This window comes from Sapajus apella, unplaced genomic scaffold (genome assembly GCF_009761245.1).
Source record: "Sapajus apella isolate SASKATOON/1434 unplaced genomic scaffold, GSC_monkey_1.0 scaffold90, whole genome shotgun sequence".
NCBI lineage: Eukaryota > Metazoa > Chordata > Mammalia > Primates > Cebidae > Sapajus > Sapajus apella.
In genome coordinates this window covers 2,504,170-2,532,045 of record NW_022437030.1, presented here as the reverse complement: position 1 = coordinate 2,532,045, position 27,876 = coordinate 2,504,170, and the positions used below count along the sequence as shown (strand labels likewise).

The 27,876-nt window shown below is 37.9% G+C and overlaps 1 long non-coding RNA gene across 2 annotated transcripts; it reads right to left on the bottom strand.

Annotated features, from left to right (window-relative positions):
• LOC116534905 lies at positions 1-27,772 on the bottom strand. Of its 2 annotated transcripts, none has more exons than XR_004261943.1 (3): positions 26,370-27,772; positions 1,615-1,784; positions 1-647 (listed from the first exon to the last, which is right to left on the bottom strand). It is a non-coding gene; the product is annotated as an uncharacterized LOC116534905 (long non-coding RNA). The 2 variants fall into 2 exon arrangements; XR_004261944.1 differs by having other exon boundaries at positions 1-602.
• Between the last annotated feature and the right edge of the window lie 104 nt (positions 27,773-27,876).

Genomic DNA, 27,876 nt, shown 5'->3' with positions numbered 1-27,876 from the left:
TTGTGCAAAATCAAATTTATTGTCTGCTCAGGGATTGCATGTTTTTTTGGAATCCTAATACACCATGATACGGATGCCACATAGCTTCAGTTTGTGCACTGAGCATTAATGCGTCACAAAAATGATAACACAAAACAAGAAAGAAGACATAATGCAATGGACACTATGGTAAAGGACATGCTTTGAAAAGACCCGCCTGGCTAAATGTGCAGTCTTGGTTTCAGATTGCCAAAGAATGAGCTGGTTTACAATAAAAGGCTGTGTGAACAAGTTCTTTCCCCATTAGTGGGAAACTTCTGGGAAGCAGGCGTTTTCTTTGACACGCTGGGGCACAAGATGACTGGTTTACCTAGGCTGGCGCTGGAAAACAACGAGCTCTTGTTTGATGGGTCTATTAAGAGGGAATGAAGTGGACAGGAGCATTTATCGAGACCCACCCATGCTCAGAAAGTAACGTTCACAGCATGCTGACCACTGCTCCTGCACTCTTCCTCCTAAAGCACAAATGGGCCACTCTGCAGAAGATAGGTGGGGTGAGAGAATGGGCAGCTGTGATCCTGGTCCACTTCCCTAGCAGCTCCTCTGATGAGACCTTGACAGGTCTGCCTCCATGACAAATCAGGGTCTGAGTCAGCGGAATTCCAAACCTGGGAAAAGCAGAGCTCTGCCAGAATGCATGCTGCCAGTTTGGGGCCCAGCGTAGTTTTGATGATACCTGGGTCTAGACTTAGTAGATTCCCTCTACCTCTGAAAGTGCGCACATTGTCTGGGGTTGGAAACTCCAGAAGTGACCCTGAACAAGTGAGTGGTATATCGAGAGACACAGAGAGCCTGGGTAGTGAGGGAGAAGTGAGACAGAGAAGGAAAGGTGGCCACACAACATAGGATGCATTATTAAGTGAGCTACCACAGCTGGTGACAGCAGTTGAATCTCACAGGGTAACTCTGGAAAACTGCAAAGTATGTGGCTTGGAATTACTTTAGCCAAGTGGTGAGGGAGTTCGGGTATTTATACCCATATAACCAACAGCCATTGCTTAAGAGTGCCCCCAGAGAGATATGAATTCCTAGGCACTTTCACCTTTCCATGCCTATGGACAAAGTGGGTTCCAGGAGCCTAGGGGCCATATGTCTGACAAAGATGCAGTGGATATGGGTGGAGCGCCCATAGAGACTGCTCCAAAGTCACCCAAGGACTTAGGGACCCTTCCAGCATATATAAAACCCATGCCCCCACCCTAAACTTCTGAAGGCATCACCATTACTCAAGATCAAAATGTCCGATTAATGTACATCGTGTATTAAGTACACTTTTGAATGTGATTTGAAAGGGGAATGACATTAGCAGGCTCTACCTGCTGAATTTTCCACTCTATGGAGATGGCAAGACAGACTTCCTGCTAACATTGAGGAAATGCACATGCCCTCCTCCCCTACTGTCATATGTCTATGTGAGAGAATAAAGAATTCACAACTAGTTGTAAAAAAAGAAACTAGGAAGAGAAACACTGACTATAGAGTAAGAGAAAGCAACAGCACTGGCAGAGAGACAGACAGAAAGGAATGAGAATTTTATTTGCTGAAATTGGAAAAAAACACAAAAATTCTTGGTACCTTTAAACATGTTCCCTAGATGAAGCCTGAAGTACTGTGCGGGAACTTTCTCATTGTCATATGGAATCTGGTTGTCTGACGGCCTCATTTTGTATGGAATTCATCTTGTAAAGCCAAAGAATTCCTTAGCATCTTCACTTCTTTTGATACTTTAGTTGCAAAAATCCTTTCTTAGTGCATAACAATGATGATAATTAGAATTTATTTCATGCTTACTATGTGTGAATTGTTTTGTATGTATTAACTCATTTAATACAATAAACCTATGGTTATCTATTAGTTTCCCCACTTCACAGGGAAAAAAGCTGAGGCTCAGAGAGGTTCAATGACTAGCCCAATATCACTCAGCAAGTGGAGGTAGGATTTAAATCCAGAGGGTCTGATTGCAGAACCCACAATTTTTACGTCTCCATATTTTCTTTCTTTCATGTACCCTAATCACTTACCTTGATAGGCACATGTTTTTACAAACACAAATCCTTTAATTTTTTCTATCCCAGGGATGTGATGGCTTGACATTTTACACCGCGGTAAGTGCAATATTTGCACATGAGCAACATCCTAAAACAGCTCATTCAAGGAGCAGAGAGGCCTCGCTTTCCCAAGGACGGCAACTGGTTTTTCCGCCGCATGCCCAGGTCTCTCAATAGCAAAGCCTTGCGAGTTTTATTTCACATCCGTCTTAGAATCACCTGCTCTCTAAATCTAGGGAAACTCACTGTGGGCTACAGGAAATCAATTTTGTTTGCTTCTCTTGGCTATCAGATGAGTCTACTCAACCACTGGACTCCATAATGAGTAAAAATATGAAACATGCAAAGGGCACTCTATTCTTGTTTGTTAGCTTTTTACTAAATAAAAGAAGGAAGTCTGATCATAGATAGAGCCAGTGCTTAGAAAGCACTTAAGTGATTGTTTATATTCACATTTATTATGGTGTGATCTGAGTCTAAAAAATAATCGACTTTTTTTTTCCAGCAAGGCTTATAAATACACACCCAGAGAGGCTTCCCATTCTCCTAAACATCTTTCCAGGTGGAGATGAGAGGGAAAGAGCTCATGCCTGACAGTGCTAAAAGCCTATGGTTTGCTTCTCCATGATGTATCTATTACAGTGTAAGTGTGTATATGGTTTAAGTACATATGCACAGAAATGCTATCTGCTAAATTTGAAAGAAAGATGGCTTTCCCACTTCTAACACTTAAGAACTCAGAAAAGAGAATGCTTTAAGAGGCAGCAAAATCCACGACTACACACAGATAAAAGACTCTCTTATTTTTCTAAGTATTTAGAGAATTAGTCTACAGAAGGACTACAACAGGAACTACCAAAGTGAGATGGGATAAAATGATAAAAGTGCACCTAGGGAACCGTTTCATATGCAAGAGTGTATGTGGAGTGTGTGTATGTGTCCCCATTTACACACATACTAGAGAATGAATAATTTTAAGCAAAAGCATTTAAGAATTTTATCATCCTGTCTTGATTTATTCTTTCCACATGTTCATGTTCAGTGATAACAGCAGCTTTGAAAGTGTCAGAACCAGATCAGTCAGGAGGATTCATTTAGGAATTGTGACCGGTCACAATGTGCCTTTATTTAGCCAACCCTCATAATAAGTGATTTCTATTACACGGGGCTGCTGTGTGATGAGGTGGAGAGCACGTAACTGAGGCTCTCTAGTCAGACACCCGCAGAGCCTGTGCCATCCACACGCTCACCACAGCGCCTGCCCCGGCATGGGGGAGCAGGTGGAGGGATGAGCAGTAAGTATTTCAAATGCCCTTTTGGTTTGCGGCCTGTCAAGTCTCCTGATTCTGGACAGGACTGGGCTGTACTGAAAATTACTCTAATTATGAGATGTGAATTTTTGATGCATCATTGTTTCTATAAACTCCTTGTGAGCCTATCTAACCTCAAACACCCAGCTAGAAACAAATACATGGAGATGATAAGAGATTGTGCACAGAAGTCTCTCAAAGATGGCATTAAACATACTAAAACTATTAAGTAAATAATGCCCCTGTAAATTTCAAAGAGTGATTAGCTGAGTCTTATATTTACAAAATACAGTCAACCATCTACTGCTGACTAAGCTTTCTTAACTTCTTAATAATCTGGACAATGAGATGCTAGGACATTAATAGTAACCCAGAGAGATTGATGAGAAATTGAAAATTCTGCAAACACAAATAAAAAAGACAGATAAGCTTAAAAATGGAAATGAATGCTAAATCAAATGTCTGTCTCTAACAAGTTGACAAATTCTGCAAGTCACAGATGCTCATAATTGGAACACTATAGAAAATAAGGATGTTAAATTAGAAAAGAACTCAATAAGGTTAGAAAACATATTTATGGTATTAAAGTGTCCTGGGTAATAGACAACATGAGATAAGAGGAGATCTTGGGCCAGGCACGTGGCTCATGTCTGCAATCCCAGCACGTTGGGAGGCCGAGGTGGGTGGATCGCCTGAGCTTAGGAGTTCATGACCAGCCTGGCGAACATGCAGAAACATCATTTCTACTAAAAAAATACAAAAGTTAGCTGGGTGTGGTGGTGGGTGCCTGTAATCTCAGCTACTTGGTAAGTTGATGCAGGAGAATCATTTGAACTTGGGAGGCAGAGGTTGCAGTGAGCCAAGATTATGCCACTGCACTCCAGCCTGGGTGACAGAGTGGATCTCCGTCTCAAAAAAAAAAAAAAAAAAAAAAAGATCTTGAACATCATGATGGGAAAAATCTCTAGAATCAACTTGGTGGTGAGGAAGGGGACGTTCAGAGATGGAATTTAAGGTTGAATCATGGACAACCGAAAGTTTAGACTGAAGGAAAAATAAAGGTACCAAGTGCAAAACCTTGCTAAAATCGACCCTGTGAGAAAAGTAGCAAAGCCTTGCAAGTTTTATCTCATACCCATTGAGGCGTCACTGTTTTGTAGAAGATCTTGAAGGAAAACTAGAAGTGTTCTTTATCCCCTCAATATTCAACTGATTTCCAAAAATGCAAGCTATTAAAGTATGACATAACTTCATAAAGAGTGTAATTTTTACTTCTTGGGAAAGTCAGAAGAATTAAATGCAGAAAGATTTATAAAATAACACTTTAGTTTTATTTTATTCAATTTCACTATATTTTATTTTGCTTAAACTAATGCTTATATAACACTTACCATGAATATCATGCACCATTTAAAACACTTTGTAAACATTAACCAATTTAATCTTCTTAATGACCCTAGAATGTACTATTATTAAGCCCTTTTACACAGGGAAAGACACCCTTGGAGAGATTTAGTGACTTGCTCAAGACCACACAGCCAGTAAAAGGTGGAGCTGTACACAGTCCATCGGGCTCCACAGTATTTGGAATCACTACGCAATGCTGCCTTTATAAGTAAAGGAATCAACAAGTGACATATTCTGATGATCTTGCTCTAATTTCTCAGCTTCTAAAACTTTGAAAGATTGAGAGAACATATGATACAATTGTACACTCTTTAGAACAGGAGAAAAATTGAGGAAATTTGAACTTAAAATATACCTATTTGTATTTATAATTATATATGGAACCTTAAGGTTCCTTTAAAAGATTAAATTGGTATTTCACATACACCCTAAACAAGAGAATAGATGGATTGGAAACATACATCTTTCTGTTATTCCACAATAACTTTTACATTGAGATCAGGTTAGAAAATGACCAGGATAAATGGCCAAGAACAAAATTCCCCCAAATGTTGCATATACATTCTACCAGAAAATGTGTGACAACATTTTTAAGAAGTGTTTCCTGCCACAAAGGCTGAAGAGGGTGCTAATGTTAACATTAAAAGCTGCAGCCTGAAAAGAATAATGTCCTGAAGGGTAAATTGCATTTCCCTACAAAGGTTTTAATTAAAAAGCACTCTTACCTTCAGTCTTGACTCTTTTAACTTGCAATTTTACCAATAAGACAATAATAGTATTAACTCACTAATCCAGTCAACAAACATTTATAGAGCTTCAATTTAGCACTGAGACTATCCCAAAGTGAATGAGACACAGTTCTCACTTCTCAAAAAGTCCATTTAGAGAATATAAACTTGGACAAATAATTAACAAAACCATGAACTAAGTGTTAGAGGCTACAATGCCAGAAGCAGCAGCATTTTTTAAAAAAATGTACAATGTGCTTGTGGGTCAATACAGTGGAATGAGCACATGTATTATTTCTTATCCTATCTAAAACCCCACTAAAATGAGAGTAAATGCCAAATTTCCACCTCTGGCCAAAATGGAGTAATAGGAACTTGATTTATCCTCCCACCTAACCTCCCTCCCCGCATCCCAGGACAAAATATATGAAACAAAAGTACACAATACACCGGACATCAGCCAACACTCAGTGATCCTTGAGAGAAGGGAAGTAAATGAGATGGGCCTGGTGATTTTTGAGCTTCCTGCCTGGAGAGAAGTTCCAGTCTACAGCATGAGAGGGCAAATGCAGGCAGAGCCCAGTGGACTCCTCATGTTGAGTAGATGAAGCTGAGTCTGAGGAGACCGAGGCAGCTGGAGTTTACAGAGAAGAGTACTGGAGTTGACAGTGCTTCACAGAGAGAAAACACTAGGACTTTCTCCCTGGGCATGGTGGCTCACCTGTAATCCCAGCACTTTAGGAGGCTGAGGAAGGTGGATCACTTGAGGTTAGGAGTTCGAGATCAGCCTGGGCCAACATGGAGAAACCCCATCTCTCTCTCTCTCTCTCTCTCTCTCTCTATATATATATATATATATATATATATATATATATAAATACAAAACAAGTAGCCAGGCATGGTGGCATGCACCTATAGTCCCAGCTACTTGGGACGCTGAAGCAGGAGAATTGCTTGAACCTGGGAGGATGAGGTTGCAGTGAGTCGAGATCATGCCACTGCACTCCAGCCTGGGTGAAAATAAAAATAAAAATAAATAAAGATAGTCCTTCTTGAGTGTTCAGCAGAATACTGAAAAGCGTATGTATGCATGTGAGTAAACTACCTAAGGCCAGGTGGAAACCCGCACAAAAGGACTGAATAACAGTGCCTGCTACTCACATAGACCCAGAATTGGGAAACCTTAAGATTCTCGACATACACAGAGCAGTTTGCCTCTATTGTAGGGGATAATAACACCTAAACCAAGCATTGCTTTGGTATCACCTAACAAATCTTAAAAGTGAGGACAAAGGATAAAACTGTTTCTAAGCAATGAGATTGTGTCTCAGATCAAAGCTTGAGAATATTGATAGGAATATAAAAATGTCAGGTACCAACACAGTAAAATATACAATATCTGGTACCCAGTCAATAATTAACCAGCATACAAAAAGCAGGAAAATAGGACCGTGAGAGGATATCTTATCAATCAATCAAAATGGACCCCCAATTAACACAGAATTAGCAGCTATTATAACTGCATTTCAAATGTTCAAAAAGTTAAGTAGATACATGGAAGATATTTCTAAAGGCTAAAATAAAAGTTCTGGAGGTGAAAATTACAATGTCTAAAATAAAAATTACATTGGATGGGAATGATGACAAATTAGAGACTGCAGAAAACAAGATTAGTGAACTTGAGGACATGGCTATAAAATATTTAAAATGAAAGACAAAGGGAAAGAGAATTTATAAAATGAGTAGAGCATCAGTGAGCTGTGGGCTAACTTCAAGTAGTCTATACTTAGGAAATTGGAGTCCCCGAAACAAAGGGCAGGAAAGAAAAAACTTAGAAGGCATAATGGATATAAAATGTCCAAATGTGATAGAAAGAATAAAACCAGAGATCCACGAAATTCAATAAACTCCAAGTGCAAGAAATATACAGAAAATTAAAGCAATGTACATCATAATCAACTTGCTCAAAACAAGTCATGAACAGAAAATCTTAAAAATAGCTTCAGATAAGGTACATTATATAGAGAGAATCAAGGCAGGGATTATTGTATAATATATTTCTAGACAGAAATAATGCATGTGAGAAGATAATGATGCAACATTTTTAAAATACTGAATGGAAAAAACTGTCAAACTAAAATTTTATATTTAGTAAAAGATCTTTTAAAAATAAAGGGGAAATAAAGACTTTTTCAGACATACAAAAGCTAAGAGAATTCATCACTGTCAGATTTTGCCATAAAATTAAAAAAAATTCTTTAAGGATTATGAAAATAATACCAGATGGAAACAGAAATCTATACAAAGGATGAAGAGTATTGGAAATGGGTATGTGTGTACATATGTGTATGTATACGCATGTACATATATATACAGATGTGTGTGTGTATGTTTTACTTCTAACTTAAAAAATTGCTTTAAGAGACAATTAACTTTATTTATTCTTACTGTACTTTAGGTTCTGGGGTACATGTGCAGATCATGCAGGATTGCTGTATAGGTACACACATGGCATTGTGGTTTGCTGCCTCCATCCCCCTGTCACCTACATCTGGCATTTCTCCCCGTGTTATCCCTCCCTGACCTCCTTACCCCCCTCCCCAATGTCCCTCCCTTGGACCCCACCAACAGACCCCAGGGTGTGATGCTCCCCTCCCTGTGTCCATGTGTTCTTATTTTTTAACACCTGCCTATGAGTGAGAACATGTGGTGTTTGATTTTCTGTTCTTGTGTCAGTTTGCTGAGAATGATGGTTTCCAGATTCATCCATGTCCCTACAAAGGACAGGAACTCATCGTTCTTTATAGCTGCATACTATTCCATGGTGTATATGTGCCACACTTTCCTTGTCCAGTCTATCGTCGATGGGCATTTGGGTTGGTTCCAGGTCTTTGCTATTGTAAACAGTGCCACAGTGAACATACGTGTGCATGTGTCTTTATAATAGAATGATTTATAATCCTTTGGATATATACCCAGTAATGGGATTGCTGGGTAAAATGGAATTTCTATTTCTAGGTCGTTGAGGAAGCACCACACTGTCTTCCACAATGGTTGAACTAATTTACACTCCCACCAACTGTGTAAAAGTGTTCCAATTTCTCCACATCCTCTCCAGCATCTGTTGTCTACAGATTTTTTAATGATTGCCATTCTAACTGGCATGAGGTGGTATCTCAACGTGGTTTTGATTTCCATTTCTCTAATTATCAGTGGTGATGAGCATTTTTTCATGTTTGTTGGCCTCATATATGTCTTCTTTTGAAAAGTGTCTGTTTATATCCTTCACCCACTTTTGGATGGGTTTGTTTGTTTTTTTCTTTTAAATCTGTTTTAGTTCTTTGTAGATTCTGAATATTAGCCCTTTGTCAGATGGGTAGATTGCAAAAATTTTTTCCCATTCTGTTGGTTGCCAGCTCACTCTAATGATTGTTTCTTTTGCCGTACAGAAACTCTGGAGTTTAATTAAGTCCCATTTGTCTATTTTGGCTTTTGTTGCCAATGCTTTTGGTGTTTTAGTCATGAAGTCCTTGCCTATGCCTAATGTCCTGAATGCTTTTGCCTAGGTTTTTTTCCAGTGTTTGACAATTAACTTTAAATAAAAATAATATCACAATGTGGGGTTTATAAAATCTGCAGAGGTTAAATATTTTCCAATAATTTCAAAAAAGATTGGGAGGGGAAAAATGAAAATATACTATTGCAAAATTATTACACTATATGTGAGCATAAAATCACTTGAAGGTAAACTGTGATAAACTAAATATATGTACTGTAAGTCCTAAAGTAATAACTAAAATACAACCAACGAGGAACACAAAAAGGAACTGTAAAAACTGTTCATTTAATCCAAAATCAGGCAGGAAAAGAGAGAGAGAGAGAGAAAAAAAGAAGAGATGGGACAAAACCCTCCCACAAAAATTAGCATGTAAGCCTAATTACATCACATATCACATGAAATATAAATGGTCTAAATTACCCAATTAAAAAGAAGAGATTGTCAAATTGGATTAAAAAGCAAGACTCAACTATATGTTACCTACGTGAAACACATTTCAAGTGTGATGGCACAAACAGGTTAAAAGTAAAAGGATGAAAAAATATATACTATGCTTGACACCAATCAAGGAAAGCTATAGTAACATCAAACAAAAGAGGTTTCAGATCAAAAAGTATTACCTGGGATGAAAAATATCATTTCACAATGATAAGGAGTCACTTCATCAAGAAGACATAAATAATCACAAATCATGTGTATGCACCTACTAACAAAGCTTCAGTAGACATGAAATAGAAACTGGTATAACTAAAAGAACAAACATGCAAATCCAAAAATATAGTCAGATTTTCTTTTTTTTTTCTATTTATTTTTCCATTTATTTATTTTATTGCATTTTAGGTTTTGGGGTACATGTGAAGAACATGCAAGATTGTTGCATAGGTACACATATGGCAGTGTGATTTGCTGCCTTCCTCCCCATCACCTACATCTGGAATCTCTCCCCTTTCTATCTCTCCCCAACTCCCCACCCCGCACCGTCCCTCCCCTATTTTCCCCCAACTGACCCCAGTGTGTAGTGCTCCCCTCCCTGTGTCCACGTGTTCTCATTGTATAGTCAGATTTTCAAAACTTCTGTCTCAATAATATATAGAACAAATAGAATGAAAATCAATAAGAAAATAGAAGATCTGAGCAACATCATCAAGTAATTTTTAAAACGAACATTTATAGAGCATTTCACTCCAAAAACAGCAGAATACACATTCTTTTCAATAACACATGGACATCTATAACAATAGATCATACAGTGGTCCATAAGTCTTTTTAAATTGAAAATGATTAAAGTCACAAAAATGTATTATCTGACCACAGTGGAATTAATTTAAAAATGTCAAAAGAAAGATCTCTGGAAAATCCTCAAATATTTGGAAACAAAACAACATACTTCTAGATAACTCATGGATCAAAGATGAATTCAAAAGGGAATTTAGGAATTATTTTGAACCAAATGAAAATCAAAATACAATATATCAAAATTTGGAGGATGTCACTAAAACAGTTTTTAGGGGAAATTTTATACTACCAGCTTATATTAGAAAAGATAAAGAGTCTTAGTGTTTCCCTTAAAAAACTGTAAAAAAAAAAAAGAGCAAATCAAACTTTAAGTAGAAGGAAATAATGAAGATAGGAACAGAAAACAATGACATAGAAAAAAGAAAAAAATAGAAAAAAATTGATGAAACAAAAAGCTGGTTCTTTGAGAAGAGCAATAAAATTGATAAACCTTTAGCCAGATGTTGTTGGAAGGAGGGTTGGCAAGATAGCCAAAAAAGAACAACTCTGGTGTGCAGTTCCCAGAGAGTGGGATGCAGAAGGCCGATGATCTCTGCATTTCCAACTGAGGTACCTGGTTCATCTCACTGGGACTGGTTAGACAGTCACTGCAGCCCAAGGAGGGCAAGCTGAAGCAGGGTGGGGTGTTGCCTCACCCAAGAAGCACAAGGGGCTGGGGAACTCCCTCTCCTAGCCAAGGGAAGCCATTAGGGACTTTTCCTGGCACTCTGGCACTTGGGCTCAGATACTGTGCTTTTTCCATGGTCTTCACAACCCACAGACCAGGAGATTCTCTCTGGTGCCTATAACACCAGCACCTGGGGTTTCCAGCTCAAAACTGGGTGACCATTTGGGAAGAAACTGAGCTAGCTGCAGCAGTCTTTTTTTTTTTTTTTCCATACTCCAGTGGTGCCTGGAATACCCGCAAGACAAAACAGCTCATTCCCATGAAAAAGGGGGCTGAAACCAGGGAGCCAAGTGATCTGGCTCAGCGGGTCCCACCCCCACGAAGACCAGCAAGCTAAGATGCACTGGCTTGAAATTCTTGTAGCCAGCATAGCAGTCTGAGCTCAACCTGGGACAGTCGAGATTGTGGGGAGGGGTGTCTGCCATTGCTGAGGCTCCAGCAGGCGGTTTTAACCTAGTCTCTGTAAACAAAGTCACTGGGAAGTTTACATAGTGGCTGGGCAGAGCCCATACCAGCTCAGCGAGGCCTTTGCCGGCAGACTTTGTCTTTAGACTCCCTTCTCTCTGGGCAGGGCATCTCTGAAAAAAGGCAGAAGCCCATCAGGGACTTATAAATAAAGCCCTCACCTTCCTGGGACAGAGCACCTGGGAAAAGGCGCGGTTGTGGGTACAACTACAGCAGACTTAAAAGTCCCTGCCTGCCAGCTCTGAAGGAAGCAGACGATCTTCCAGCACAGCATTACATCTCTGATAAGGGACAGATTGCCTCCTCAAGTGGCTCCCTGACCCCTGTGTAACCTGATTGGGTATACCTCCCAGCAGGGACTGACAGACACCTCATACAGGAGAGCTGTTGCTAGTCTGGGGCAGGTATTCTTCTGGGACAAAGCTACCAGAAGAAGGAACAGGCAGCAATCTTTGCTGTTCTACTGCCCCTGCTGGTGATTTCTAGGCAAGCAGGGTCTGGAGTGGACCTCCAGCAAACTCTGGCAGATCTGCAGAAGAGGAGACTGACTAACAAACAAATAAATAGTTTCAATGTCAACAGAAAGGACATCTCCTCAGAGACCCCATCCAAAGGTCACCAACTTCAGAGATGAAAGGTAGATATACCCATGAAGAGGGGAAGAACAAGCACAAAAAGGCTGAAATCTCAAAAAATCTGGACACCCTTCTCCTCCAAGGGATCACAGCTCCTTACCAGCAAGGGAACAAACTGGATGGAGAATGAGTATCAAACTGACAGAAGCAGACTTCTGAAGGTGGGTAATAACAAACTTCTCTGAGCTAAAGGAGCATGTTCTAACACAATGCAAGGAAGCTAAGAACCTTGAAAAAAGGTTAGATGAAATGCTAATTACAATAATGAGCATAAAGAAGAACATAAACAACTTGATGGAGCTGAAAAACACAGCATAAGAACTTCCTGAAGCATACAGAAGTTTCAATAGCCAAATCAATCAAGTGGAAGAAAGGATATCAGAGATTGAAGATCAACTCAATGAAATGAAGCAAGAAGGCAAGATTAGAGAAAAATAGAGTGAAAAGAAATGAACAAAGCCTCCAAGAAATATGGGATTATGTGAAAAGACCAAATCTACGTTTGATCATTGTACCTGAAAGTGACAGGAAGAATGAAACCAAGCTGGAAAATACTCTTCAGAATATTATCCAGGGGAACTTCCCCAACCTAGCAAGGTATGCCAACTTAGCAAAGCAGGCCAACATTCAAATTCAGGAAATACAGAGAACACCACAAAGATACTCCTCAAGAAGAGCAACCCCAAGACACATAATCATCAGATTCACCAGGGTTGAAATGAAGGAAAAAGTGCTAGGGGCAGCCATAGAGAAAGGTTGGGTCCCACAAAGGGAAGCCCATCAGACTCACAGCGGATCTCTCAGCAGAAACCCTATAGCTAGAAGAGAGTGGGAGCCAATATTCAACATTCTCAAGGAAAAGAATTTTCAACCCAGAATTTCAAACCTAGCCAAACTAAGCTTCATAAGTGAAGGAGAAATAAAATCATTTATGGACAAGCAAACGCTGAGAGATTTTGTCACCACCAGGCCTACTGTATAAGAGCTCCTGAAGGAAGCACTAAACATGGAAAGGAAAACCAGTACCAGCCACCACAAAAATAAACCAAATTGTAAAAACCATCGACACAATGAAAAAACTTCATCAATGAATGGGCAAAACAACCAGGTAGCATCAAAATGGCAGGATCAAATTCACACATAACAATATTAACCTTAAATGTAAATGGGCTAAGTGCTCCAATTAAAAGACACAGACTGGCAAATTGGATAGAGTCAACACCCATCGATGTGCTGTATTCAGGAGACCCATCTCACGTGCAAAGACACACACATAGGCTCAAAATAAAGGGATGCAGGAAGATTTACCAAGCAAATGGAAAACAAACAAACAAACAAACAAAAAAACAACAAAATAAAAACCAAAAAAAAAACCAAAAAAACCAGGAGTTGCAATCCTAGTCTCTGATAAAAGAGACTTTAAACCAACAAACATCAAAAGAGACAAAGAAGGGCATTACATAATGGTAAAGGGATCAATGTAACAAGAAGAGCTAACTATCCTAAATATATATGCACCCAATACAGGAGCACCCAGATACATAAAGCAAGCTCTTAATGACCTACAAAGAGACTTAGACTCCCACACAATAATAGTGGGAGACTTTAACACCCCACTGTCAATGTTAGATCAACAAGACAGAAAATTAACAAAGATATGTAGGACTTGAACTCAGATTCTGGACCAAGCAGACCTAATAGACATCTACAGAACTCTCCACCCCAAATTAACAGAATATACATTTTTCTCACCATCACATTGCACTTATTCTAAAACCGACCACATAATTGGAAGTAAAACACTCCTCAGCAAATGCCAGCAAATGCAAAAGAACGGAAATCATAACAAATAGTCTCTCAGACCACAGTGCAATCAAATTAGAACTCAGGATTAAGAAACTCATTCAAAACTGCACAACTACATGGAAACTGAACAACCTGCTCCTAAATGACTTCTGGAAAAATAATGAAATGAAGGTAGAAATAAATATGTTCTTTGAAACCAATGAGAATGAAGACAAAACATACCAGAACCTCTGGGAAACATTTAAAGCAATGTGTAGAGGGAAATTTATAGCACTAAATGCCCACAAGAGAAACGAGGAAAGATCTAAAATCAACACCCTAATGTCACAATTAAAAGAACTAGAGGAGCAAGATCAAAGAAATTTAAAAGCTAGTGGAAGACAAAAAATAACTAAGATCAGAGCAGAACTGAAGAAGATAGAGACATAAAAAACCCTTCAAAAAATCAATGAATCCAGGAGCTGGTTTTTTGAAAATATCAACAAAACAGACCACTAGCCAGACTAATAAAGAAGAAAAGAGAGAAGAATCAAATAGATACAATAAAAAATGATAAAGGGGATACCACTACCAAACCCACAGATATACAAACTACCATCAGAGAATACTATAAATACATCTATGCAAATAAGCCAATAAATCTAGAAGAAATGGATAAATTCCTGAACACCTACACCATCCCAAGACTAAAACAGGAAGAAGTCAAAAGTCTGAATAGATCAATAACAAGGTCTTAAATTGAGGCAGCAACTAATAGCCTACCAACAAAAAAATGTCCAAGACCAGACGTGTTCACAGCCGAATTCTCCCAGAGGTACAAAGAGGAGTTGGTACAATTCCTTCTGAAAATATTCCAAGTAATACAAAAGAGGGAATCCTCCCTAACTCATTTTATGAGACCAATATCATCCTGATACCAAAACCTGGCAGAGACACAACTAAAGAAGAAAACTTCAGACCAATATCCATGATAAACATTGATGTTAAAATTCTCAATAAAATACTGGCAAAACGAATCCAACAGCACATCAAAAACTTATCCATCACAATCAAATCGGCTTCATCCCTGGGATACAAGGCTGGTTCAACATACACAAATCAATAAACATAAACCATCACATAAATAGAACCAGACAAAAACCACATGATTATCTCAATAGATGCAGAGAAGGTCTTTGACAAAATTCAGCAGGCTTTATGCTAAAAACTCTCAATAAACTAGGTATTGATGGAACATATCTCAAAATAAGAGCTATTTATGACAAACCCACAGCCAATATCATTCTGAATGGAAAAACGCTGGAAGCATTCCCTTTAAACACTGGCCCAAGACAAGGATGCCCTCTCTCACCACTCCTGTTCAATATAATATTGGAAGTTCTGGCCAGGGAAGTCAGGCAAAGAAAAGAATTAAAGCATATTCAATTAGGAAAAGAGGAAGTCAAATTGTCTCTATTTGCAGATGACATGATTGTATATTTAGAAGACCCCATCATCTCAGCCCAAAATCTCCTTAAGATGATAAGCAACTTCAGCAAAGTATTAGGATACAAAATCAATGTGCAAAAATCACAAGCATTTCTGCACACCAATAACAGACAAACAGAGAGTGAAATAATGAGTGAATTCTTGATAACAATTACTTTAAAGAAAATAAAACACCTAGGAATACAACTAACAAGGGATGTGAAGGATCTTTTCAAGACTAACTACAAGCCACTGCTCAAAGAAATAAGAGAGGACACAAACAGATGGAAAAATATTCCACGCTCATGGTTAGGAAGAATCGATATTGTGAAAATGGCCATACTGCCCAAAGTAATTTATAGATTCAATGCTATCCCCATCAAGCTACCATTGACTTTCTTCACAGACCTTAAATTTCATATGGAACCAAAAAAGAGCTTGCATAGCCAAGACAATCCTAAGCAAAAATCAAAACAAAACAAGAAAAAACAAAGCTGGAAGCATCATGCTACCTGACTTCAAACTACACTACAAAGCTACAGCAATCAAGACAGTATTTACTTGTACCAAAACAGAGATATAGACCAATGGAACAGAACAGAGGCCTCAGAAGTAATGCCACATATCTACATCATCTGATCTTTGACAAACCTGAAGAAAACAAGCAATGGGGAAATTTCCCTATTTAATAAATGGTGTTGGGAAAACTGGCTAGCCATGTGCAGAAAGCTGAAACTGGATCCCTTCCTTACAACTTCTACAAAAGTTAGCTCCAGATGGCTTAAAGATTTAATTATAAGACTTAACACCATAAAAACCCTAGAAGAATACCTAGGCAATGCCGTTCAGGACAGAGGCATGAGCAATGACTTCATGACTGAAACAGCAAAAGCAATGGCAATAAAAGCCAAAATAGACAAATAGGGTCTAATTAAACTAAAGAGCTTCTACACAGTAAAAGAAACTATCATTAGAGTGAACCAGCAACTATCAGAATGGGAAAAAAATTTTTGCAATCTACCCATCTGACAAAGGGCTAACCCAGAATCTACAAAGAACTTAAACAAATTTACATGGAAAAAACCAACAGCCCCATCAAAAAGTAGGTGAAGGATATGAACAGACACTTCTTAAAAGAAGACATTTATGTAGCCAACAAACATATGAAAAAAAACTCATCATCACTGGTCATTAGAGAAATGCATAACAAAACCACACCGAGATACCATCTTATGCCAGTTAGAATGGCAATCATTAAAAAATCTGGAGACAACAGATGCTGGAGATGATGTGGAGAAATAGGAACACTGGGTGGTGAGAGTGTAAATTAGTTCAACCATTGTGGAAGACACTGTGGTGATTCCTCAAGGATCTAGAACTAGAAATATCATTTGACCCAGCAATCCCATTATTGGGAATATACCCAAATAATTAGAAATCATTCTAGTGGAAAGACACACGTATGTTTATTGTGACACTGATCACAATAGCAAAGACTTGGAACCAATCCAAATGTCCATCAATAATAGACTGGATAAAGAAAATGTGGCACATATACACCATAGAATACTATGCAGCCATAAAAAAGGATGAGTTCATGTCCTTTGCAGGGACATGGATAAAGCTGGAAATCATCATTCTCAGCAAACTGACACAAGAACAGAAAACTCATAAGTGGGTGTTGAACAATGAGAACACGTGGACACAGGGAGAGTAACATCACACACCAGGGCCTGTTGGGGGATGGGAGGGCTAGGGGAGAGACAGCAGGGGGTGGGGGGATAGGGGAGGGATAGCATTAGGAGAAATAGGTAATGTAGATGATGGGGCAATGGATGCTGCAAACCACCAAGGCACATGTATACCTGTGTAACAAACCTGCACGTTCTTCACATGTACTCCCAAACTTAAAGTATAATAATAATAATAAAAAAACCTTTAGCCAGACTTATCAGGAAAAAAAAGGGAGAAGACAGAAACTGCTAACAGCAGAACTGAAAGAAGTGGAATCACTCTACTGTTCCCAGATGCTGAAAATATAAAAACGGGGATGTTGTGAAGAATTTATGCCAACGAATTCAAGAACTTAAATGAACAAATTCCTTGAAAGACATAAATTACCAAAGTTTACTCAAGAAGAAATAGATAACCTAATAGCCCTTTATCTGTTAATAAAATTGAGTTTGTAATAATAATAATAAAAAAAACCTTTTCCAAAAAAGAAAACTCCAGGCCAAATAGCTTCAGAGGAGAATTATTTCAAGTATTGAAGAAGAAATAATACCAATTCTACACAACTGTTACATGAAATTGGAAAGGAAGGAATATTTTCCAATTTATTCTGTGAGGTCAGCATTGCCATAATACTAAAACTGGACAAAGACATTATAAGCAAAGAAGACAGACTAATATCCTCATGAACCTAGAAAAATTCTAAACACAATTTTAGCAAATTGAATCCAACAATATGCAAAAAATAATATATCATGAACAAGTAGAGTTTATCTCAGAAATGCAAAATTGGTTTAACACTCAAAAATCAATCAGTGATCAATATAATCCACTATATTGCTAAACTCTAAAATACAACCATATGATCATCTTAATAGATGCAGAAAAGGCATCAGAACAAACCCAACATACCTTCCTGGAACAGCTCTCAATAAAGCTGGAATTAAAGGGAACATCTTCAATATTACAAAGGGCATATAAAAAAAATACAGCTAATATACTCAAGTGGCATAATACTCAAGACTGAATACTTATTACTTAAGCCCAAATTTCCCTCCCTAGGATCAGAAACAAGACAAGGATGTCTGCTCTCAACACTTCTATTCAATAATGCACCAGAATTCCTAGCCAGTGGAATAAGTTAAGTAAAATAAATAAAAGGCCAGATTGTAAAAGAAGAAATAAAGTTTTGTTTATTTACATATGACATGATTGTCAACATAGAAAATCCAATGAAGTGTACAAAAATGCTATAATAAATGAGTTTAACAAGGTGCAGGATACAAGATTATTCTATAAACGTTAGTTGTATTTCTATATGTTAAAATGAATAATCAGAAAATGAAATTTTAAAAAAGATACCATTTGCAACAGTGGCAAAATACATGAAATACTAAGAAATTACAGGAAATAACTGAGTTGGCATCTTTATAAAAATCCAAGCTACTTGGGCATAAAATCTTATATATTATTGTGAAATTTCAGAATCACAAAAATAAAGACCCTGAAAGTTTCCACAGGATTAAACAGATCACCTATAAAGAACTGAGAATCAGACTGACAAGAGACTTTTCAATGGCGAAAACATAATGAAGCTAGAGGAAAAGGTTAGGATAGTAATATTAATTATCATCTGACACAGTAAAAATTTGATATTGTTTTAAGGTGGCAAACTGCCAAATAAAGGCATATTATTCATACATGTGGAGCCAACCACCAGAAGGTCTATCAATAGAATGGGTTAAAACTGGCTGCCTTTGGGAGTACAATGAGAGGAGAAAAAAGATGGGGTAGGAAATAAATTTAATGGACAATCATTTAATGACCCTATTAGTATTCCTTGGTTGTTTTTTAACTATATGTATGATTTCAATGTGTTTTAAAAAAACACAGTAGGTGCTTGGTAACATCAGAGTCCAAAACAAAAGAAATGGACCCTTGAGTAACATGGCTGCACTTTACATATGGCCATGACTGTGTACATTACAGCTAGTATCTTGCTGTTTTCTTCCCAATATAAGCTTCAATTCCTCTGGATTCATTGTGCTGTCTCCCTCCTGCCACTTACCCATCTCTGTCTCTCTTTGTCTCCCTCTCTCATGGTAACAAAAAGCCTTGTTGCTCTGTGACTCTGATGGAACAGTGCTTACGTGTGAAGCCAAATGGCATGGAGACAGATGGCCTGGCAAAGTATGTGCCCTGAATACACAGATGATGACCTCGTACCAACAAAAACACGCAGGCACCCAAAGTTCTGTATGTTTCATTCATTCTAAGTTGATGCGTGATTTTAATCAGTAGGGCCCTGAGTCTCATAAAAAAAAGTTATGCCTTTTTCAACCTCTTTCAATTCTATTTATATCAAGGAGGAAAATCTTAGTTTGGTAGGCTTTTAAACAAGAACTCTTGTTAAAAGATTTCATTCTCAGACCTCTGGCTCAGAGTATTTCGCTAATATTTCATTGTTGTATTTGTGTTTACTTTCATGGTTACTGTCTATTTTATATATGACAAGTGAAACTGGTTTTCCATCTATGGCTAGTGACAAAGGTTAAATGTATCCTTTTAAATAAATTTGCAAACAATAAGTAGGTAGTTTAAGAAGAATATTAAGCAAACAATAGCATAGGAGGCAAGTTGTTACAGTAACATTTGTCAAGATGGTTTGCAAATAACTGAAGTTTGGGGAACACCAAACTGGTAAAAGCCCTGTCCTGGTTGAACTTTTTCAAAATTTGTTTTTATTTATTTTATATGTGTATATTGTGGGGTGCGAGTGCAGATTGCTTACGTGTGTGTAGTGTGTAGTGGTGAAGTCTGAGCTCTGGTGTACCCATCACCCGAACTGACTTACCTTCTTCATACGGCTCCTGGCAGGACTGTGAAACAGGAAGGGAAGAATGTCCTCATTTAGGTTGGACACTGGCAGCATTTTCTGGGCGAGAAGCTCTGCATTTGCTCATGGTTTTTAATAATCTCCCAATTAAATGCAAGTGTTTTGAGATATCTCCCAATTTGAAGTGCACGATAAAACCTAGAATACAGCCTTGGGAGTTGTGGGCCCATAGTTTCTGAAAAGTAGATGGCAGGGAAACTGCTGAACTGTTTCTTTTCCTTCCCAATTATTAAAAAAAAAAAAAAAAAAAAAAACCACCAAAAAAAGTCAAAATGAAAAAACCCTCCCACATTTAATGAATGTGCTCACCCTCTCCACATATATGTTGCCCCAAACTTCAAGCCTTCAATCCACATAAATTTGTGAAAGAAAAGATTCAGATCAAAGCTGTTTTATCATCCCAGGCTGCTGAAAATGGATTTTAGTAGCTATTACCACACCCTCCCCACATGAGGCTCCCCTACAACTGAGGGATGGACAGCAAGGAGTCAGCACTGAGTCTCAGCTCCAAACCTCAAATGAATCCGGTTATTTCTCTAATAATAAGTTTAAAGTGATAACTGCAGCATATTTACAAGGAAATTTGGAGGGAAAAAAAGAATAAGATTGAAAAACATAAATCTAGGTCAAAAACAATGGTGACAAAAGACACCATAAATAAATTGAAAAGACAGGCCATAGTCTGGAAGGCTAACATATGGAACACATACATACAGTGTGTATATGTATATATATATATGTGTGTGTGTGTGTGTGTGTATGTATTCATATGTATATGTGTGTGTATGTGTATATACACACGCATATGCACATAACTCCTACAAATTAATTCGACACTAGAAAAATGGTCAAAGTGTTTGAATAAGCAAATAATAGGGAGGAAACACCAATAGCCAATAAACATACGACAAGTGGTTCAATCTCAGTAAGAAGAGAAATGTACATTAACTCCATTTTGGAGAGCCATTTGACTCTATCTAAAATGTGCATATTCTGTAACCCAGAAATTCCATCTTTAGTATAAACCTAGAGAGGCATTCATGTGCATAAGAAGTCACGCACCACAGTGGCATTTTTAATAGTGAAAAACTGGAACTCAATTGCCCCTGAATAGGAGAAAAGCTACATAAATTACAGCACAGGCACAACATGAAATGTTATGAAACAATGAAAACAATGAAGTAGATCTATATGAATTGACCTGGAAAGATCTTAAAGAAATATTGGTAAAAAGCCAGCTACAGACACATTCGATGTTATACCTATACAGGGGAAAAAGCCTTTTTAAAACAATGCTATCTAGTTGCTTAGTGCTATAGATTCACGCTACTGTGCTTAAATGTATAAAAAATATTTCAGAAGATTCAGGCTAAACTGGCAATTGTTACTGGGAGGGATGAGGATCTTAGGGAGAGGAGGGAGTATAGGAACTTGTATGGTGGTAGGGGTCCAAGGTGATTTTTAACTTATCTGTAATGCTTTGATTTTTTCAAGGAGTTGATATTTATGTATTACTTGAGTAATTTAAATAATACTTGAGTAATTTATATAATGCAACAAAAAGTTGATTAAAAAAACCAACATTAATGATCTAAGAAGGACTGAGAGAAGGGGACAGAGAAGTTAGCCCAGCAGCATAGGGTCTGTTACTGTTTGTTAGTTTACTGAAATTCGCGAGAACATGAGTTGTCATAAATTCATCATGTGGAAGGCCATTCACGATGGGGTCCCCTCCTATTTGTAAGTGAATTGCCTCTGTGGCTGTCCAAGGCTCACAGGCTCCTGGGGCCCATCCCTTCCTCAACAGGAAAAAGGGCTGAGACCTCACTAATAAGACTCAAAGCTACAGTCTAAGAACCCTTGGTCAGAAGAAACTCAAGAAGAAAATAATACATATGCAGTGTAAAGGAATCTTTGTCTGCTTCTTTATTAAATTGTTATATCCACATATTGCACTTTAGCAGCCAAAATGAAGCTCCCTAATGTGGTCTCATGGCAATAATACTGTAAAACAACACAAAATGGCAATAACTCACCAGTTTCTCAAGGTGGAGGTCTGAAATTGACAATGCTTTTCTCAAAAACCACAACTTGGTAAAAGGCACAGCTATTAGAAAACAGATTCTCTTCCTAAATGTCTTGAAATTCATGTCCTTTTTAATTGCCCAGAATTCATGTCACTTGTGTGAAAAAGCTATAAACATACACAATCATAAAAACACACTTAGACATCCTGAACAAAATCAATGCCATATTATTTTAGTTTATTATTCCTTGTAGAATTCACTGGTCTTCCTACTTTGATATTTATTTATACCAAAGAAGCAAAAGAACATAAATGCCACACTTGGGACAGCACTAATGCTAGAATTGAGTAGAATACATATAGCTTCTACCTTAATTTAAAAAACTAAAGCAGTCTTTACGAATCAACCTCACATAATATAGGACAAAGCTGAAGGTCACTGTATTATTCATTTAAAAAGGCACTGATAAGGATTAAAATTAAGGTTCATGAGGTTTGAAGGACTGTTAGCTTGCAAAAAATGGCTTCTTCCTTCCTAACAGGGGATGATAGAGGGGGCGTGAGGGGGGGTTGATGATAAATAGTATAAAAAAGGATATACTTTTTTCTACCCCTCCGGGCTTTGTTATTCATCTCTTATTGGAACCTCTAAGCTCTTTATTCAAGAGGTCCTCTGCTATTCACAACTTTGCTGCTCTTATGAAAAATTAATGATTGCTTTCTCTTCAACAGAAAACTGCCTTATTTTGCAGAAGATTAACAAAGAGGATGCAGTGCAGAAGTGACTCCCTCAGCAGGAGAAGCTTCTCTCACACCAACCCATTTATGGCTGGGGGAAAATACCCTGTTAGTTCAAGGATAGCAAATAAATAGACGCTGTGTAGCCTGGTACAGATGGTAGAACAAGGACTACATCCGTCACAAAAGGGATGTGCCAATGAAAACAGCCTGCCCCCAACAGCAGGCTGACCCCACGCCCTGCTCGCTGACTCCTTTATGCCAGCACCGAGTGCCACGCTGCGTTTGCAAGCTATTGTTCAGCAGGCGGATTTTCTGCTGGGGGTTAACAGGTGAGAGCAGTGATCCCATATGCAACAGCAAGAGCAAAATAGAGAGGATGCTTTTAGTTAAGCTGCCACTGCTCAGCAAACACTTCTGAAAATATCACAGCTCAATATTGCATCATACACGAATGGAAGGGCTGCAGGGTAGGGGAGGGGTGTTTGTTTCAAAATGATTTACCAAGGTAAGGAAAGAGTGCAGAAATGTAAACATAAAATAATGTGGCTTATGTTCGGTCCTACGTATGTATCGGTTTTCATTTTAACATCTAGTTGTGGCCATCAAAGTAATTTCTGGTGAAATTCCACTTTCACTATTTAAAGTCCCACGTTGTTACATCATTTCACATTTTAATTTCATTCAGTCTTTAATGATCACATCTCCCCTAGAGTCCCTAAAGCCAGAGAGGTTATATTAATTAATAGTTTATTAGTAAGGGACCAGGCCTGAAACTCAGCTCTTCCCACTCTGAGCCCAGCACTCCCGGGAAGCTGTGAAAGGGCATTCACACGCCCTGATCCTGGCATCCAGCTAGCCAGGAGCTGCGGGCAGAACACATGAAAAATGCTTGGAAAAAACAAAGGGCCCCTTTCCCTCACACCTGTTAAAATCGCTATTATTAAAAAAGATGGAAGACAAGTGTTTCTCCATGGCTGTGGAGAAAAGGGAACCCTTGTACACTGTTGGTAGGAATGTAAATTAGCACAGCCATAATGGAAAGCAATGTGGAGGTTTCTCAGAAAACTAAAAATAGAACTACCATAGGGCTCAGCAATCCCACTTCTACGTAGAGATTCAAAGGAACTGAACTCAGTGAGCCACAGAGACATTTGCACTTCCGTGTTCACTGCAGAATTCACAGTGCTGTTATGGAAGCAACGAAGGTGTTCATTATTGAATGAATGTATAAAGACAACGTGTGTACACAATGGAATACTATTCAGCCTTCAAAAAGAAGGAAATTCTGTCATTTTAGACAACAGAGATGAACTTGGAGAACATTACACTAAATGAAATAAGATGGACACAGAAGGACAAATGCTGCATGATCGCACTTGTGATTCTCACATGTGGAATCTAAAACATCAAGCTCACAGAAGCAGAGAGTACAATGGTGGTTCCCAGAAGCTGGGAAAGGGGGTTGGAGAGGAAATGGCGAGAGATGAGGGTGAAAAATTTTAGTTAGACAGGAGAAATAAGCTTTAGTGATCTATTGCACAGAATGGTGACTATAATAAATAGTAATGCACTGTATATTTCAAAATTGTTAAAAGAGGAGATTTTAAGTATTGTCACCACAAAAGATAAGTATATGAGGTGATGGACTTTTTAGCATGATTTGATCAATCATTCCACATTGGACATATATATCAAAATATCACATTGCACCCTATAAATATATAATTATTATTTATCCATTAAAACAAAGAATGAAGGCGGCACCCACCTGACGCTAAGCACCTAGAAATGACTGAATTTCACCAACATGTGTTTGGCATGGACACAGCCTTGGCCCTCACAGAGCTTCATGGACTCCTGGGGCAGGCGGAGTCAAACACATTGTCACCTAGATAACTTTACCATCACACTTGTGATGGGCCAGACTTTTGGAGTTGTGGTTGAAGGATATATCTTTTGTGAGTTTTTCTGGTGTTTTTAACTTGTATTTTAAGTGTTTGTAGTAAGAAAGCACTGAACTTGAGTGGCTGAAAGTGTGTGAGGGAGAATCTGTAAAAGATAGTTTTGTGGCCAGGTGTGGTGGCTCATGCTTGTAATCCCAGCACTTTGGGAGGCCAAGGCAGGCAGATCACGAGGTCAAGAGTTCGAGACCATCCTGGCCAACACGGTGAAACCCCATCTCTACTAAAAATACAAAAATTAGCTGGGTGTGGTGGCAGGCACCTGTAGTCCCAGCTACTCAGGAGGCTGAGGCAGGAGAATCGCTTGAACCTGGGAGGCAGAGATTGCAGTGAGCCGAGATTGTGCCATGGCACTCCAGCCTGGCTACAGAGCAAGACTTTGTCTCAAAAAAAAAAAAAAAGATAGTTTTGTATTGATCAGTTGTGCTCGGCACTGTCTGTAATTCATCTATTTTTTGGTGTCACTAATGGCATATGAAACGACAGTTAGAGACGTCAGCTGTTCTTTGACTTGAATATACTTTCCAGAGAGCACTAAATCTACACTGTTTCTCCTCATTTGTAAGAATCTTAAGGTAGTTGAGGGACAATGACTGCTGGCCTTGTAGTGTGTTTTCTCTATGCCAAGCACTGCTGCAGGACCCTCTGATGTGTTACCACTCAGTTCATCTTCACAGCAGTCCATAACACTTGCAATGCTATTTTATAGATAGTCCATTTTGCAGATTAAGAAACTAAGAAACAAAAAAGTAAAGTGGCTTGCCTAAGGTTTCCAGCTAATAGTTGGGAAGGCTGGGATTCAAAGCTGGTAGACTGCCTCTAGTCTGCTATGATTTCTGTCTAAAGACAGATGATATCTAAAATAATTTTTAAACATATGAAATCATTTTCAGCATAATTATAGATAGCAGATCCAAATAACTAGAAAAATCCAGGAAAAAGAGCCATGAATATACGCTGTCAAAGAGTGTGCAAAGAAGAGAAAAATCAATTTTTGCTTTATAAGCTATTACAAAGATTTTACCACTGTCAACATTTTATTGTTAGATATCAAAAAATCATTACCCCCACAACAAAACATTCACAATGATATAAAAATGGACTTTGCTCCTTAAGGAAATGCTATAAATATGCACAAGAAAACGTTTTTCTCTGAGAAATGGCAATCGGCCAATAATTCAGCATGTCACACACGAGTCTCCTCTCTTTTCCTAGAATTTAACACATGACAATTTAACAAGGCTTGTAATCAGTTCAACAAGAATGAGAAAAGAAATTTTAGAAGCCACTATTAAATCTAAAATTTAAAACTTCTACCTGACAAAATAAATCGTAAAAAGGTTAAAAGACAAGCTGTACATAGGGAGTAAATATTTCCAACATGCTCGGTAAGAGGTGACTGCTAACCAGAAATGATAAAGAACTCCTACAAATCAGTAAGATGAGCAACTCAAAAGAAAGCAGCATAATGAATAGGTTCAAGGATTTCACTGAAAAGGAAATTCAAATGGCCAATGAACATGGAAGGATGTTGAACTTCACTAGCAAATAGGGAAACTCAAAATAGAACCACAATAAACTACTTACTTCAGATGGGCAAAATTTTTAAGTTGTTTGGTATCAGATGTTGGTGTAAGTGTGGGGAAATGAGTGTGTTCATACGCTGCTGGTGGGTGTCTACACCATAGCCAAGCTGGAAGTGCTTCAGGAGTACCTAGTAATATCGAAGAGGGGCGAAGTCTATAATCTTAACATTATCTGCACAGAGAAATATTTGCACAGACGCACTGGGGGATATGTACAAGGACATTCACTGCAACATAATTGGAAATAATGAAAAACTGACGCAACCTAAATAACCGCCAGCAAGAAATGAATAAACTGTGGTGTGTTCCTAGAAATTAATAATTATAGAATGACTTCTAGATGTAAATCTATCAAAATACACACAGCTCAAAAATGACAAGTGGAAAGACGCTGCACAACACGCAGTGTGATATCATGTATAGAAATTTTTTTAAAAAATTCCCACATCAACAATATTATGTGCTTTTAAGTATATGTGAATATACATGTAAAAGTTTACAAAATGCACTGAAAGCATACACACCAAGTTCAGAATAATATCTATTTTTTGAGAATAAGGAGAGTTACTGTGATTAAAGTGATAGACAAGGTGGGGAGGATTAAGTCAATAATATGGTTTTTTTTTAAAAAAAGGGGAGAATTAATTCACATAATTTAAAAAATAGTATATACATAGGAAAAAAGACTGACTCAAATATGACAGTGATTAATTCCTGTTGGTGAAGATTTCTTGGATTATTCTTTCCTCTTCTTTTTAAAAAAGTTTTATACATTTTAAATTTTCCAAAATAAAAAAAATACAATAAAAAATCAATAGAAATAGAACTTGTAAATTTCAGCTAAATCTGCAATGTCATGCGCTACCTCTTATGATTAGATTTTCTTTATTTTTATCTACACACCTATGCCCTTACGTAAGGACAAATTAGAGTCAGAACACTTTGGTCGTCCTCCATTTCTTTCAATAAAAAGGAACATAATGTATTTGGATAACTGTTTTTGATCTGACAGTGCTTTGAAATTAGAGAGGCATATGTTTCATAGATTATGGATGGCACCATTTAGAAGACTTCAAATTCATGGGTGGTAGCCAGAATCCCATAAAGATGTTGTATCTTTGGATTTAAATAACAGTTGCAACTAAGAGTTAAATAACTCTGTGCCATTCTTCTAGTCATATCTAAAAAGCACAATAATATAGTGGTTTAGAGCTGAGCTGTTTAATACAGTCACAATGTGTTCTCATTTAAATTGAAATGAATTAAAACTAAATACAATTTAAACTGAGTTCGTGGCTGACAATGTGTTCTCATTTAAATTGAAATGAATTAAACTAAATACAATTAAAAACAGAGTTCATGGTCAGGCACAGTAGCTCACACCTGTACTTCCAGCACTTTAGAAGGCTGAGGAGGGCTGATAAACTTGACATTGGGAGTTCAAGACCAGCCTGGCCAACATGGTGAAACCCTGTCTCTACTAAAAATACACACACACACAAAGAAAA